Raw genomic sequence first — 17866 nt, 5'->3', positions numbered from 1 at the left:
GACACACAGTCTTCCTCAGCCTTGCTCTCTCTCCACTACTGAGCTTTTTTCCGAATAAATATCATACTTGTTAAGGTTGGTGTTGTTTGGAATTTTTATTTCTGTGTTTTAATTATGTGAATAGAATACATGTCCAATCTACAAAATTATATACTACTTGCAAAAGGAGACATCACTAGTAATTCCAGTCTGTCATGCAGAGACATATCTTGTTTACATTTTCAGGTATATCTTTTCAAGCTTTTAAAGGCAGAAATAGGTCATGGTGGGTGTGTTTCTACATGTATGTGTTTAGCTATAAAAATGTATACATATACATACATAAAAAATTTTATCAGCTTTTTATATGATATATCATATCTTTGCAACTATATATGTATCTTGCCATTTTTATTGGTTACATTTTAATGCACTGCATGACCTACAGTATCTGCTTAATCAATTCTGTATAATTGATTAGACTGTTAACTTTCTAAAATTCAGATTTTAACTGTATTATGTATATACAAGAAATTCATGCTTTTTACGGGTACAGCTTCAGAAGATTTGACAGACATACACAGTCTTATAGCCACCACGAACAATTCAGAATATTGTGTTACCACTGAACGTTGCCTAGTTCTCCTTTATAATCATTCTCTTCACCTCATGCTCAGCCCCTGACAACCACTGCTTTTTCCATGTTTTTTTGACTCATATAGTACATGTGTCTAGCTTATTTCACTTAGGTTAGTGCTCTCTAGAGTCATATATGTTCTTGCACGTACTGTCTATTCCTTTTCGTTGCTGAGTAGTATTCTATTGTATATATAAATGAAATAAAATTGATGCATTTGTCATTTGATGGACATTTTGGTTGTTTCTAGTTTTAGGGGATTATTTTTTATAAAAACTGCTACAGATACTTGTGTATAGTTTTTGTGTGAACACATTGCCAATGTTCCTGGGAAATTATCTAAAGTTTCTTGTACTGAATGTGTTATTTAACTTCATAAGTAACTGCCACCCTCTTTTCCAAAGTGGCTATGTCATGCTACATTCTGATGGGCAATGTATGAGAGTTCTAGTTGCTCCATATGCACACCAGCGTTTGGTGTTGTTAGTTATTTCTTGGTTGTTTACCCATTCTAATAGGTGTCCAGTGGTTTCTCGATGGTTGCAATGGTTCTAATTTGCATTTCTTAATGACTAATGATGTTAAGCACGTTTTCATGTCTTTTTTTTGCCATTAGAATATCTTTAGTTAAGTATTGATTCAAATTATTCTCACTTTTTATTCACATTTACTGAGTTGTGAAAAGTCTTTATTCTGGGTACAAGTTCCTTGTCAAATATAGTTATTGTGAATATTTATCTTAGTCTGTAATTTATCTTTTTAGTTTCTTAACAATGTCTTTCCAATAGGTACAAATTTTAATTTTAATTTTAATGAAGTCAAATGATCAGTTTCTTCTTTTATGACTGCTATGGACTGAGTGTTCATTCCCCTTCATATTAATATGTTGAATGTGAATCCTCAGTGTGATGGTATTTGGAGTTGTGGGGCCTTAGGGAGCTCTAAGGGCAGATTAGGCTCTAAGGGCAGAGCCCTCTTGAATTAGATTAGAACCCCAATAAAAGAGACTCCAGAGAATTCCCTAGTTCCTCTGTCATGTGAGGAAGAATCAATGGGAAGATAGCTGTCCATGAAATCAGAAATGGGCCCTCACCAGGCACCAAATCTGCCAGTGCCTCAATCTTGAACTTCCCAGTCTCCAGAACTGTAAAATATAAATTTTTGTTGTTCATAAGATACCCAGTCTATGGCATTTTTTGTTATGGCGGCTTGAATGGACTAAGATAAATACTTATGTGTTTTGTGTTTGATATAATAATTATTTACTGACTAAATGTTATAAAAGAATATAACCAGAGAGGAGGGATATGAGAGAGACAGTTCAGCCACTAGCCACTTCAATGATGCTGTCCTTTAGAAATGGGATGGGGGAATGAAGGAACAAAACCAAACAACAAGGTGATGTCTGAAAAATGGGGATAGTAATTGTACCTTGTCTACTTTATTGAGTTGTTTTCTGAGGATCTTCTCTGATGATGTAAGTGGAACATGAGAATGTTTTACACAGGTACTCAGCTACTTCCGTATCTCCTGATTTTGAAAATGCATGTGAAAGCAGAACTGTGAAAGTCAGCTCCTGTGTTATAATCAGGTTTCTATGCCTAAAAATACTATCAAATCCCTAATGATACTTCTTCATTTAGACAGCCTAACACTGGTTTACTTTTACCATTTAAACACATTGCCGATGTCCAATTATTTCTACAACTGATCGTGAAGTAACCTGGAGGAAGTCCAATGAGCATCCAATTGAAGTTCTAGATCCCGCTTTTCTGTCAATTAATTGCCTTCTATTTTTAGATCAAGTTCTACATTTGTACAATCTACAGTTCCTTTCTCTGGTCCCTTGGTTTTAATTTTTTCAATTTCCCACCTAAAATTTTGTACTGAACACAAGCAAAGTGGAGTCATTTCCGAATGGTCTTCCAAACACTGCCAAGGAGTCCGAGCTGCCTGCATGGGGTGTGGGGCTGGCCCATGGTGCCCCGTGGGATGACTGGAAGCATTCATTCATCAGTTCGTGGCCCAAGGAGTGATAGAGGAAGTGAAGGTCAGAACTAGACTCCTGAGCGCTGCCTGTGTGTGAACAATCAGACTGTGCCCAGTAGTTCCTTGTATGTGTTACAGCTTGCGTTTTCAGAGCTCCTCCTACATAGAAATGGTTTTCTGACTGCCAGATAAAAAGTTTATAGAGAAATCTACTTGACCCTGACAGCAATCTGTACTTATTCATTATAATTAAATCAGAATATTATTCAAATAACAGAGAAAACACAGTCAGTGAAAACTGTTCCAAGTGATTGATATTTTCTTAGATGGATATAACTCAACATTGATGAGAGAGAAGAAAGGAAAAAACATTCAATCTTTCCCATTTGTAAAAGCTGAGGCCTTTGTCTTGCAGGGAAACAGTTGTGTCTGCAGCTCCAGGTAGGTAAGGCTAGTGCTCAGATAGGGGGTGGAGAAGGACAGAGGACAGGCAGCCTGTGGTATAAAAATCCCAGTTCACATGAATGTCTTTGTTACCTTGCAGGCAAAGGGGTGAATGCAGAAAAAGTGTAAACTCCCTGTGTGTGTCGGTGCTGAGTACAGCCATGAGTTATGGAAGATGAACTGCCAACGAGGGCAATAGCCCAGGGAGAGGTGGAACTGGGGGCCAAGAATGACCTTGAGGAAGGAGGCAAAGTGATGTGTACACCCAATTATGGGTAAAGAATTTCCACATGAATTGGAGCCTTTCCTGTTTCTGGGTGAGCAGGGTCACCAGAAAGAGGAAAGGCTTGGACTAGGTGAGCTTGGCCTAGTCCACTGTTCCTGTTCTGCCTCATCTATGGAGACTTAGACGCTGGGATCATGTAATGGGAGCACATGCTGGAGGACGGATGTTACAGAAACAAAGGGTTTCCTTTTGAAAGTACAGAGCCAGGGACTGGAGAGGAAGGTTCTGAATGGTGCTGCACATAGACGCTGCTGCACTGGCAGGTCTCTGAAGCAGGTGAAGGAGACCAAGGGGAGATCTCCCTGGCAGGCTGAAAGCAGCTGGGCCTTCTATGTCAAAATATCCCCTAAGCTCTCACAGGGAAGAGCAGGAAACTTGAAATGTGATTTCTGCAGAGACAAGTGTAACAAGGTGCACAAAACACCCATGGCCACGAAACAGAAGCTTTCTGGGCTGTTCTGCAATTCTTTTTGAAGAAGCAAAACTATAAAGACAAAGACACCTGATGCTAATAACCATTTTCTCCATTTCTGTGATTTATGTTCTTATATATTTAGTGTCACTAAAGTTCAAGACTTGGATTAATGGCCTTTTCCTTGGCAGACACATTCCATATACATTCACGCATAGTAGCTGTTGGCCTGAGAAGCATCCATGGGTACAGGCATCGCTGCATATTATCCTCATAACAATGTCACTGCATAGGCTTTATGCCATGTTGCACTTTAGGAAGAGAAGTAGAGGAGTTTGTTCAGAGTCACACAGTGAATGAGAGGGAGCAATGGGATTTAGACCTGACTGAACAGTTCTTTACTTGAACCTCAGTTCCTACTGGAAGTACCATCCTGCTTCTTTGATCAATCTTTAGATGGGAAAATGAGACCCGGAACTGAGAAGAGGCTGCAGAGTTACACATTCTGTGGAATACAACAAAAGGTCAAAGCACTGAAGTACTTTGAGAATTGCTATCATCAGGGGGAACTTGGCACTTCCCATTGAAAGGAAAATGGAGAAGCAAATCATATGGCCACCCCAGATTCCAGTCTGAGAAACAGCAAGGATATTGATTTAACTGCACTCATTCATGTTCTGTTGAACTATGAAGCTTCTGTAAATACTGCCTTCTGAAATACCTGGGTATTCTTTTTGAATGAACTGGAAATCACAGGTGGTTGAATCTTCTTTGACATCACCTAGGGAGGTCTCTCTTTCGGGGATGAGGGCTCAGCTGACATCAAGGGAGGGTGGGAGACCGTGTGCAACTATTAAGACTTAGGACATTTAGATTATTCACAAGGTTTATGCCAAAAACAATTAATCAATTCACATTCTTTCTTTTTTTTTTAAATTGTGACTTAAAACATCTTTGTCTTAGGCACTGAACACATTCTGAGACTCATTATGTGTCAGACACCAGCTGTGTGCTGGGGGTGTCACAGTGGGTCAGAACACTGATGATGTGGGCTCCAGGGACCCAAGTGAGGTCCTATGAACAGATCAGTTACCCTCCAGCGTGAGTAAATGTGTGGGATCTTCAAAAGTTTGTGAAAACTTGAGTTAAAGGATAATAATAAAAAATATAAACAGTACTTCTCAACATAGGCCCCATCAAGTTTAAGACACTTTTGTCAATGATGATCCCAGCCATTTAGCTCACCCCTAAAGAACTGAGACTCCTGGGAATTTAATCATCTCAATTCAGTTTTGTTTGTTTGTTTTTTGAGATGGAGTTTAGCTCTTGTTGCCCAGGCTGGACTGCAATGGCATGATATCAGCTCACTGCAACCTCTTCTTCCCAGGTTTAAGCTATTCTCCTGCCTCAGCTTCCCAAGTAGCTGGGATTACAGGTGCCAGCCATCACACCTGGCTAATTTTTGTATTTTTAGTAGAGATGGGGATTCACCATGTTGTTCAGGCTGTTTTCCAACTCCTGACCTCTAGTGATCCACCCATTTTGGCCTCCCAAAGTGCTGCAATTACAGGTGTGAGCCACTTTGCCCAGCCAATTCAGTATTCTTAAACTTTATTAGCTGAAGAAAAATAGGTGTACTTTGCAGATTTTTTTAAAATTAGGAAATAGAAGTCAGAAGAAGCCAAATCATGACTGTAAGGTGGATGCCTAGTAATGCCTTATTAAAACTCCTGCAAAATTACCCTTGTTTGATGAGAGGAATGAGCAGGAGCATTGTTGTGATGGAGGAAGTTCTTTTTCTGCTTAAGTTGTGGCTAGCTTTTTCAGAACAGTCTATTGATAAGCACGTCTTTGTTTTTTGACCTTCTAGAAGCCAACATGAAAAATGTCTTGAACATCCCAGAAAACTGGAGCCATGACCTTTGCTTTTGACCAGTTCACTTTTGATTTGACTGGGCCACTTCCACTTCTTGGTAGCCATGACTTTGGTTGTGCTTTGTCTTCAGGATTGTACTGGGAAAGTCCTGTTCCATCTCCTGTTACAATTCTTCAAAGACATCCCTCAGGATCTTGATCCCATGTGTTTAAAATTTCCATTGAACTCTCTGCTCTTGTCTGCAGCTGATCAGGGCACAAGGTTTTTGGCACCGATTGAGTAGAAAGTTTGTTCAATTTTAATTTTTCAGTCAGAATTGTGTAAGCTGAATGAACTGAGATGTGTTTCTTTTTTCTATGTTGTTAATCATTAGTTGTTTTTTTAATTAGGCACACACATGATGAATTTTTCCCTTCAAAATTGGTATGACTGCTCTGCTACTACAAGCTTCTTTGTTCCTTCTTAAAATGAGTTATCCATTTGTTAACTGCTGATTTTTAAAGGGCATTTTCCCCATTAACTTTTCATAAAGAATCAATTTCACCATTTTTCCCCTAAAGGTTCTCCATAATTTTGATGTTGAATTGCAGTGGAACTCACTGTTGCTGTGATCAAGATCTTTTCAAACTAATGTCTCATTTTTCTTAGATCCTTAAACTACAGCCTGTACCGACACATTACAACAATTAAATAGGAGTTTATTTCTGTTAAAAAATAAAAATAAAATTTTTGTATAGTTTCTTCATAATATGCATATTCCACAAACTTGGTGAAGACCCTCCTAACTGGTGGGTTTTTATTTTCATTACACTTTTAGTTTTGGCATACATGTGCAGAACATGCAGTTTTGTTACGTAGGTATACATGTGCCATGGTGGTTTGCTGCATCCATCCCCCCATCATCAACATTAGATATTTCTCCTAATGTTTTCCCTACCCTAACCCCCACTCCCTACTATACCTCTCCTAGCCCCCTATTCCTGACAGGCCCTGGTGTGTGATGTTCCCCTCCCTGTGTTCATGTGTTTTCATTGTTCGACACCCACTGATGAATGAGAACATGCGGTGTTTGGCTTTCTGTTCTTGTGTCAGTTTGCTGAGAATGATGGTTTCCAGCTTCTTCCATGTCCCTGCAAAGGACATGACCTTATCCTTTTTTATGGCTGCATAGTATTCCATGGTGTATATGTGCCACATTTTTTATTCAGTCTATTATTGATGGGCATTTGGGTTGGTTCCAAGTCTTTGCTATTGTAAACAGTGCTGCAATGAACATACATGTGCCTGTGTCTTAATTATAGAATGATTAATAATCCTTTGGGTGCCCAGTAATGGGATTGCTAGGTTAAATGGTATTTCTATTTCTAGATCCTCCACACTGTCTTCCACAATGGTTGAACTAATTTACACTTCCACCAACAGTGTAAGTGTTCCTATTTCTCCACATCCTCTCCAGTATCTGTTGTCTCCTGATTTTGTAATGGTTGCCATTCTAACTGGTGTGAGATGGTATCTCAATGTGGTTTTGAATTGCATTTGTCTAATGACCAGTGAGGATGAGTTTTTTTCGTATGTTTGTTGGCTGCATAAATATCTTCTTTTGAAAAGTGTCTCTTCACATCCTTTGCCCACTTTTTGATGGGATTGTTTTTTTCTTGTATTTTTGTTTAAGTTCTCTGTAGATTCTGGATATTAGCCCTTTGTCAGATGGGTAGACTGTAAAAAAAGTTCCCATTCTCTTGGTTGCCAGTTCACTGTAATGATTGTTTCTTTTGCTGTGCAGAAGCTCTTAAGTTTAATTAGATCCCATTTGTCTATTTGGCTTTTGTTGCCATTGTTTTTGGTGTTTTAGTCATGAAGTCCTTGCCTATGCCTATGTCCTGAATGGCTTTGTCTAGGTTTTCTTCTAGGGTTTTTATGGTGTTAGGTCTTATGTTTAAATCTTTAATCCATCTGGAGTTAATTTTTGTATATGGTGTAAGGAAGAGATCCAGTTTCAGCTTTCTGTATTTGGCTAGCCAGTTTTCCTAACACCACTTATTAAATAGGGAATCCTTTCCCATTGCTTGTTTTTGTCAGGTTTGTCAAAGATCAGATAGCTGTAGATGTACGGCATTACTTCTGAGGCCTCTGTCCTGTTCCATTGGTGTATATCTCTGTTCTGATACCAGTACCATGCTGATTTGATTACTGTAACCTTGTAGCATAGTTTGAAGTCAGGTAGCTTAATGCATCCAACTTCATTCTATTTGCTTAGGATTTTCTGGGCTATGCAGGCTCTTTTTTGGTTCCATATGAAGTTTAAGGTGTTTATTTTTCCAATTCTGTGAAGAAAATCAATGGTAGCCTGATGGGGATAGCATTGAATCTATAAATTACTTGGGCAGTATGGCTATTTTCATGATATTGATTTTTCCTAACCATGAGCATGGAATGTTTTTCCATCTGTTTGTGTCCTCTCTTACTTCCTTGAGCAGTGGTTTGTATTTCTCCTTGAAGAGGTCCTTCACATCCCTTGTTAGTTGTATTCTTAGGTCTTTCATTCTCTTTGTAGCAATTGTGAATGGGAATTCACTCATGATTTGGCTCTCTGTTTGCCTGTTGGTGTATAGGACTGCTTGTGACTTTTGCACATTGATTTTGTATCCTGAGACTTTGCTGAAGTTGCTTATCAGCTTAAGGAGATCTTGGGCTAAGATGATGGAGTCTTCTAAATATACAATCATGTCTTCAAATAGAGACAATTTGGCTTCCTCTTTTCCTAATTGAATACTCTTTATTTCTTTTTCTTGCCCGATTTCCCTGGCCAGAACTTCCAAAACTGTGTTGAATAGGAGTGGTGAGAAAGGGCATTCTTACCTTGTGCCAGTTTTCAAAGCGAATACTTCCAGTTTTTGCCCATTCAGTATGATATTGGCTGTTGGTTTGTCATAAATAGCTCTTATTATTTTGAGATATGTTCCATTGATACCTAGTTTAGTGAGAGTTTTAGCATAAAGTGCTGTTGAATTTTGTTGAAGGCCTTCTCTGCACCTATTGAGATAATCATGTGGTTTTTGTCTTTGGTTCTGTTTATGTGATGGATTACGTTTATAGATGTATGTATGTTGAGCCAGTCTTGCATCCCAGGGATGAAGCAGAGTTGATCATGATAGATAAGCTTTTTGATGTGCTGTTGAATCCAGTTTGCCAGTATGTTATTAAGGATTTTCACATCATTGTTCATCGTGGATATTGACCTGAAATTTTCTTTTTCAGTTGTGTCTCTGCCTGGTTTTGGTATCAGCATGATGTTGGTTCCATAAAATAAGTTAGGGAGGATACCTTCTTTTTGTATTGTTTGGAATAGTTTCAGAAGGAATGGTATCAGCTCTCCTTTGTACCTCTGGTAGAATTTGGCTGTGAACCCATCTGGTCCTGGACTTTTTTTGGTTGGTAGGCTATTAATTCCTGCCTCAATTTCAGATCTTGTTATTGTCTATTCAGATTCAACTTCTTCCTGGTTTAGTCTTGGGAGGGTTTAAGTGTCCAGGAATGTATCCATTTCTTCTAGACTACTGGTTTATTTGCATAGAGGTGTTTGTAGTAACCTCTGATGGTAGTTTGTATTTCTGTGGGATCAGTGGTGATATTCCCTTTTATCATATTTTATTGCATCTAGTTGATTCTTCTCTCTTTTCTTTTTTATTAGTCTGGTTAGTGGTTGATCTATTTTGTTGATCTTTTCAAAAAACCAGCTCCTGGATTTATTCTTTTTTTTTTTTTTTGGTTATCTCCTTCAGTTCTGCCCTAATCTTAGTTATTTCTTATCTTCTGCTAGCTTTTGAATTTGTTTGATATTGCTCCTCCAGTTCTTTTAGTTGTGACATTAGGGTGTCGATTTTAGATCTTTTCTCACTTCTCATGTGGATATTTAGTGCTATAAATTTCCCTCTAGACACTGCTTTAAATGTTTCCCAGAGATTCTGGTATGTTGAGTCTTTGTTCTCATTGGTTTCAAAGAACATTTTTATTTCTGCCTTCATTTCATTATTAATCCAGTAGTCATTCAGGAGCTGGTTGGTCAGTTTTCATGTAGTTATGCAGTTTTGAGTGAGTTTCTTAATCCTGAGTTCTAATTTGTTTGCACTGTGGTCTGAGAGACTGTTTGTTATGATTTCCATTCTTTGCATTTGCTGAGGAGTGTTTTACTTCCAATTATGTGGTCAATTTTAGAATAAGTACGATGTGGTACTAAGAAGAATGTATATTCTGTTGATTGGGGTGGAAAGTTCTGTAGATGTCTATTAGGTCTGCTAGGTACAGATCTGAGTTTAAGTGCTGAATATCTTTGTTAATTTTCTGTCTCATTGATCTGTCTAATATTGACAGTTGGGTGTTAAAGTCTCCCACTATTATTGTACTTGAGTCTAGGACTCTTTGTAGGTCATTAAGAACATGCTTTATGTATCTGGGTATTCTTGTATTGGGTGCATTATATTTAGGATAGTTAACTCTTCTTGTTGCATTGATCCCTTTACCATAATGTAATGCCCTTCTTTGTCTCTTTTTATCTTTGTTGATTCAAAGTCTGTTTTAGCAGAGACTAGGACTGCAACTCCTGCTTTTTTTTGCTTTCCATTTGCTTGGTAAATATTCCTCCATTCCTTTATTTTGAGCCTATGTATGTCTTTGCACGTGAGATGGGTCTCGTGAATACAGCACTTGATGGGTCTTGACTCTTTATCCAATTTGTCAGCCTGTGTCTCTTGATTGGGGCATTTGGCCCATTTACATTTAGGGTTAATATTGTTATGTGTGAATTTGATCCTGCCATTTTAATGCTAGCTGGTTGTTTTACCCATTAATTGATGTAGTTTTCACCTGCAGGGGCAGCAGAACAGCAAAGATTGCAGCTTGTTCCTTCCTCTGGTAGCTTCGTCCCAGAAGGGTATCCACCAGATTCCAGTCAGAGGTCTCCTGCATGAGGTGTCTCCCTCAGTGGGAAATGTGGAGATCACTTGCCTTCTGGCTCACTCTCGCTGGGAACTGCAGACTCGAGCTGTTCCTATTCAGCCATCTTGGCCAATTGAGTTTTTAATTACACTGGGAAACATAGTTCAAAGAGGTTGGGAAGATGTTGAATGTGAATCCTCCAAGGCCAGAGCAACATACTTCCAATCTCAAGGAGTCCTTTTCTCACAGTTACAAAGGCTCTTCCTGACCTGACTTAAATTAGGTTCCTCTGAGCCCTCTGCTCCACTGCATCTGACTATGGGCTAACCTCTTTCTCCTTGTAAAATCCACATTGAGTAACAATTTTTTTTAGGTCATTTCAGTGAAAATCCCAAACCTTGGTATCTAGTCACTAGGATATCTTGTCACCTTGGCCTGCCTTCAGCAAGAAGTCTGTTCAGTTGTCTAGCAAGGATCTGCCCTGCTTCTGATGCCTCCGCAGGGTGAAATCCCATCCACTAACACCTACCCTGCTCCTTGGCTATATCTCCCTACTTGCCCTTCTTGTATTTAGATTTAGCCCAGTCTCTTCCCACTACAAGGTCTCAATGCAATGGTCCCTGTACCTATGGTGACAGTTCCCCCTGACTGGCCTTCTTTAATGTCTTTAGCCATTGTCCTGAAAACTTGTTTTAACATAAGATACCTTCATGCCTCCCTCTCTCCATCATTTCCTTAACTTGATTCTCTACTCAAATATCTCTTTCACTAGAAACCCTCTAAAACAGCAGGCAAAATGTCTTCAACATCCCAGAACACTGTAGCCATACACTTAGCTCTTGACCAATCCACCTTTGCTTTGACTCGGCCACTTCCTCCTCTTGGTAGCCATTGCTTCTTCTGGTATTTACCTCCATGAAATAGTCAGTTTATGTGACTTCAAATCTCTCAATCGAGTTGATTCACGATGCAGGATAAGTCAATGCTTCTTCAACCTTTCAGACATCTATTTCGTGTCTAAAGTATGCCAGACTCTGAAGACAGAGTATTGAATACACAGAGGACACACATACAGATGATAAACAATCAAAATGATACATAAAATACTGCCAGGTAGCAAAAAAAGCAATGAAGAAAACTGAAGGAAGCTAAGACATAGAAGGTGTCAGGGAATGCTTTTTTAGAGGGTCTCTCTAAGAAGTGATATTTCAGCAGAGAACTGAATTGAGGAGACTGAGGGAGGGAGACATGCTGGTATCTGGTGTTAAAACAAGTATTCAGGACACTTGGTAAAGACAATGACTTGTTTCAGGGGGAGCTATCACCATAGATATAGGAACCAATGCAGTGGGGTCTTGCAGTGGGGAGAGATTGGGCTGTAATCTGAACACAAGGAAAGGGTGTTATTGTCAAGGAGCGGGGTAGGGGTTGGTGGATGGGATATTACCATGTGGAAGCTTCAGGGGCCGATTCTTGCTAGACTCAATAGAATTCTTGCTGAAGGCGAGCTGGGGTGATAATATATTCAGGTGACCTGATATCAAGGGCACAGATTTTCACTGCACTGACTTAGCAGGATTCCTGCTCAAAGAAGATTTTACAAAGAGGGAAAACAGCGAGTCAAAGGTTGGGCCTAGTGGGTCAGAGGACTCAAGGGAGCCTGATTCAAGTTAGGTCAAGGAGAGTTTTTGCCACTGAAGGAGAAGGACTCCAGGCAGAAGGAGCAGTAATGTGAAGGCCTTGAGATGGGAGCTATGTTGTTCTGGCCTTGGTGCATGAGCCCTCAACATCTTCCTGAATCTCTTCTAACAGCTCTTTTTGCTGGAAAGCCAAGAACTACATTTGCCAGTTGATTAAAATTTTACTGATTAGTTAACTGAGAATGCAGAAATGAGGATGATCTTTCTGCTATGTCTGTAGTTTTCCGATTAAGTTTATAGTTTAAGTTGGAATTTTGTGGGGTATTTTTAAATTGGTTTTATGATTTTTTATTTTACTTTTTTCATTTTGAGAGAGCTACTTACTGTTTTCCAAATATTTTCCCAAATAGGTGTTTTGCAGCAAGTGTCAATATGAAGTCAAACATTCTATAGAAGGAAATCATTTTTACAGACATTAAAAATAATTTCAACAGGAAAAAAAGCTCACAACTATCTAGATGTGGCTATGTTCCATGGGAAAATTTCAGCATCCAAAATGCAAAGAAAAATGATGTTGCTTTTCTTACCACATAAAATATGGACCATCTTTTCTTATAGCCTACTCTTTATTGTTAGTTGAAATGCCAAAAAACAACATAGTGACCTTTAGAAGTTGGGCTCCACTGGACAAGTTTGGGGATATAGGGGTCAAACATCAGAATGAATTCAATTTTAAAATAAAAACTGCCTTTGACCCCAAATGAACCCAAAGTTCAGCCAGCAGCACATTCTCGATAAATACAACTTGTACTTTCACATTTACAAGGTTGTGCCACTCAACACTATTAAGATCTAATCATCCAAAATAAAGCTATGCATACTCCCATCACTAGTTCAGTCCTTAATGTATCCCATTTTTATGAAAACTCCATGTTAGAGCTCAGTTCATAATGGGGAATGGAAAATTCCGGATCTTAGAAGGAGGCATCCTAAATCCTCTGGTCTAATCCTTTCTTTGCCCCACCCTCCCACTTCCCATCCTGAGACAAGCCAATCTTATCATATAGGTAAGGTTTCTGTCATTGTCTCATGGAAATTAGTTCTAAATGAAACACGAGAAAGATCATTCATTCCATGAGCAGCATTTGGCTTTAAGCCACAGGGGTAATAACTCCCTTCCCCAAAAAGAATCACAGCCAATTCCATACTTACCCTCTATCCCTGGAAAGATCTCTCATCTAAAAGCTCCCAACAATGACCAACAAAAGGTATTGATATTACGTGACTTGAGGAGCAGGAAGGGGCGATATATATATAGTTTTAATAAAGCCCTCATGCACAATTAAACAATTAAAATCCTGGAGAATGCTAAAAGCAGTAATGAGTGCAGGAGGCTGCAGAGCAGAGAGTACAGATGTGTCCTTTCTTATAGTTGGTCAATGCTGGGGAGTAATAGGCAGATGTGACTTCACTTGAGCATTGGAGAAGCAAAAAAGTTGCCTTGTCATCCTAGGTTGGTGGCAGACTTGCTTTTGCGCCCAAATCTGGGAGTGTTCTTGTTGAGGGTAGAATGAATTCTCTATGACAGGGAACCAGATGAAGGAGTCTTGAGAAGCTGACATTTGGGAGTGGTCACAGGTCCCAGTAAACTCACTTTAATATCTGGTGTTTGTGGTGTTGAAAAGGCATTTGAGTTTTCGATGACATGTAGGGCGTCAATGTTCTCTTGTTCCATCATGATGAACTGATTCCAATACTCCAGGGACAAGGAAAGCAGGTGCTCAACTACCTTGGGTTGACACTTGATGTCCTGTAACATTGTCACTGGGTCTGGATTGGGCACAGCATGGGCCACTATTGTAGAGCCAAAGATTATAGCCAGATTGGCAACATCCATTTTAGTATGTGGACTCTGAACCACTCTCTGCAAGTGAATCATGAGGAAAGCTAATGTGTCCCTGTTGGCCTGGGGCAGTTCACCAACACCCTGGTACTTGGCAGCTATGCTATTGACTTCATCTGTGATTTCTGCTGCCTCCATAAAGGCTTTGTTTAGGCGAAAGGTCAGAAGAGGTTCTTTGAGGTTTTGAAGAAAGTCTTTCAGAAGGCTACAGATCACAAAGATACCATCTACTTTGCTGAGGAGGGGTACAGTTTTCACTCTGAGGAATTTCTCTTTCGGCTCTTTTACTGTGCAGTCACAGCCAGAGATCCTATACGGGCCTGTCTCAGTCACATCTCTGCTCACTCTCATTTACACAATGCACACCAGTGGCGGGGGATCATTGGAGAAGTCTGGGACACAAAATCTGCCAGCATTCTCTCTCCAGTCTTGACAGGTGTTCCTATCAGGGTAGAAATGAAGGGAACGGGACAGCGGTCCCAACATCCTGGATGAGACACCACACAACAGTCTCGACACTTCAGAGATAGTTTGCTGAATTTTATCCACTTTCCACATGGAACATAGGACTCAGGTTTAATAACTGTCTTAGAGACAATGTCATGCAGGTGCACGCCTCTGTTATTCTGTGGCGTGCCCACATTGTCTGTCTCAGTTCTTGGCTCCAGTTGCCTGCTGTTCAGGGTGGAGTCACTGTTCCAAGGTTGAATGTACCTGTTTTCCTCTGGCTCCTGGTCCAATATGGCACAGTCTCAATAGTGGACACAGCTTTGATGGGCCCGCCACTATCAGGAACTGTCACTGTAGTTTTTGCAACTATGGATTCATTACCCTGGTCTGCTGTGGAGCCAATGGAACAAGTTTTCTTTACAGATCCAGAGGAACCATCAACAAAATGTCGGCTACTGGAGTGTCTCTTTTCTCTCTCCTTCAGTTTGAAAGTCTTCACCAAAGAAGAGTCCCAATCCTGTGATTCATCAGTCTTGTCAAAGCTGATATCTGATAAAATGGAACCAGATTCATCAATGGTTGATAGTCTTTTGTTCCCAGCATTGCTGCTGGAGGGTTGGCCTCTGTTGACAAAACCCAGAGCTGACTTTTGCTCCTCGCTTTTGCTGCCAGATGTGTCACACATGAGCATCTCTCAAATCAGCTAAATCTGTCGTTCCAGCTTTTTGCAGTCAGCCTCAGCTCTGTCTCCATTTGATTTCTACATCCACCTGATTACCTGCACACTTCAGCTTAACATCCAGAGCACTTGGCTCAGCCTCTGCTTTCATCAAAAGATCCTTGTATTTCCCCAGCTCATGGTCAGTCTTCTACCACTTTTTACGGATATCCTCAAAGTCCTTCGCCAACTGGATAAATTGGAGTTCATTTCCTTCACTGGGAATGTCTGCCTGGCGCACAAGCTGCTCAAATAGATTCCACATATTCAGCATCGTAGTATCCATCTTTTTCAGTCAGCCTGGCCCCACCTGGGCCGCCCTTCACTTCGCCCAGTGCCTCACCCCTTGTTTTTCATTTTGTTTGTTGTTTTTGCAGAAGCAGTATTCTAGATCCAGGTACCAGCTTTACAATAGTGATAGAAAGGGAACAAGACACCATGTCTTGCCAATGCCTATCTAGCACATGTGGAGTGCATCTACAGCTAAAAGTCCTGGTGGCACCCCACTCCTGATTCCTGGCTCACATAGTGGTGTCCTCCTGTAGCCAACAGTTCCTGTGGAAGCTGACTGACACGCCATGGTCACTTTCCTGATTGTTACAGAGGTGGTAGCCATTAAAAAAAAAAGGCAAAACCGCAATTGCTTTTGCACAACATTCTGCTGAAGCTAAGTCACCTGACAAGCTCCTGTGTCCTGCAAGTGAGCCCTAACTGATATATAAAGAGTATTCACAAGTGAGATGACATTTTTTATTACATGATTTTATATTCTTTTTCCTACAAATAATAATTACCTTATTATCATTTGCTCAAGTAACTTTATGCTTCTGGCTAAGCTTTCCCACCTTCCGCACCTTCCAAGAGCTTCTCAATATGCATTTTTAATGGCTGTCATTGGAGCTGTCAAATAATATATTATTTTACTATTTCCCTGGAGAGTCCCACTTTGGACTGTCCATTCTCCTGCCCTGATCTGGGAGGGTTGCCTTCAAGCCTGCTGCACAGTAATCATACTGAGGCCTTCCTTTAGGGCAATCCTGGAAATTTCTTTGTGACATAATAAAAATATCTATTTGGTGTTTGCTCATGAACCTGGCACAGGGATCCTAATACCCTTGGTACTGTCTTTTTATGCTAATGAGATGATTCATCAAGTGGCCCTAGATAGCTTCAGGGTGGGGGTTGGTCATCAGAGAAACCAATCCCATGATTCAAGGGTTAGGAAGTTTGGCTCCACAAATGGCCAGCAATTTCATCAATTTTGCCTGTGTAATGAAGCCTCCAAACAGGATTGAGATCATTTGGGTTGGTGAAGACGCTGAAGTGCTGGGAGAATGGCTCACCCATAGAGGCCATGGAAGCTCTGCACCCACCACTGCCCCCATAGCTTTCTTATGTATCTCTTCCATGTGGCTCTTACTGTGCTGTATCCACTAGAATCACGTGGTAAGCATAAGTCAAGCACTTTCCTGCGTCTTATGAGTCCTTCTAGCAAAGCATCAAACCTGAAGAAATCTAAGGAGTAGAGGGATAGGTGGGAAGGGATGTTTCTGAAAAATCGTCTACTAAAAATCAGAGCACAAAGAAACTTATCTGGGAACATATTCGTCAAGTAGGGAAGAGTGCAAGAAGGGGAGGAACTGTCAGCAGCCTGGACTTAGGGGTGCCCAGCTCTTCCTAAAGGGAAACTTCCTGGTTGCAGAGGCCAAAGCTTTCTAACAGCAGATGGTGATTCTCCCAAGGGGACTGGAAAATGAGGTCTAGGCAGGACTGGAGACAGTACTTGTGAGACCCAGTGCAAAGCAAAAATGAGGCACCTTTGTTAGAAAGTGATGAAGAATTTCCTGAGATTGACAGAAAAGCATGAAACCACAGCCATTTTGAGTGTGGGCCTGTGTGCCTGCTCAGGAAGTGGACCCTGGGTGTAGGATACTTGTATGATAAGGAACAGTTACTCTACTATCTAAGCCCTAATGTGTACACATATTAGAGAAGACTTCTCCATCACCCCTGAAGCTATTTTAAATAAGGCCTTGATTATCTAGGCTTTCCAAATAGGTATTTCTGCCCTCCACCCTGAAGATTTTCAGTATAGAAAGTTTCAAACATATACAGAAGTCGAGAGTACACCCATGTACCCATCACACAGCTTCAACGATCATGTACACAGGACCAGTCTTATTTCTTTTTTTCTTTTTTTTTTGCAACAGAGTTTCGCTCTTGTTGCCCAGGCTGGAGTGTAATGGTGCAGTCTCAGCTCACTGAAACCTCCACCTCCTGAGTTCAAGTGATTCTCCTGCCTCAGCCACCCAAGTGGCTGGGATTACAGGTGACCACCACCACGCCTGGCTAATTTTTTTTGTATTTTTAGTAGAGATGGGGTTTCACCATGCTGACCAGGCTGGTCTTGAACTTCTGACCTCAGGTGATCCGCCCACCTCAGCCTTCCAAGGTGCTGGATTACAGATGTGAGCCACTGCACCCAGCCTTATTTTACCTCTTTCCCCATTCATTGCTATAATCCTTGCCTTCCTTTCAAAACGTTAACATAATTACATCTATTCTAGATCTAGCATTCAGTGGTATGTAAAATAAAG

General features: G+C 40.5%; 1 pseudogene; it reads right to left on the bottom strand.

Moving 5' to 3' along the window:
* Positions 1–13399: 13399 nt before the first annotated feature.
* LOC100406258 (rac GTPase-activating protein 1 pseudogene) lies at positions 13400–15581 on the bottom strand (annotated as a pseudogene).
* Between the last annotated feature and the right edge of the window lie 2285 nt (positions 15582–17866).

This window comes from Callithrix jacchus, chromosome 10 (genome assembly GCF_049354715.1).
Source record: "Callithrix jacchus isolate 240 chromosome 10, calJac240_pri, whole genome shotgun sequence".
Classification (NCBI taxonomy): domain Eukaryota; kingdom Metazoa; phylum Chordata; class Mammalia; order Primates; family Cebidae; genus Callithrix; species Callithrix jacchus.
The sequence above is the reverse complement of the archived record's forward strand: the minus strand, read 5'-3'. Positions and strand labels throughout refer to the sequence as shown.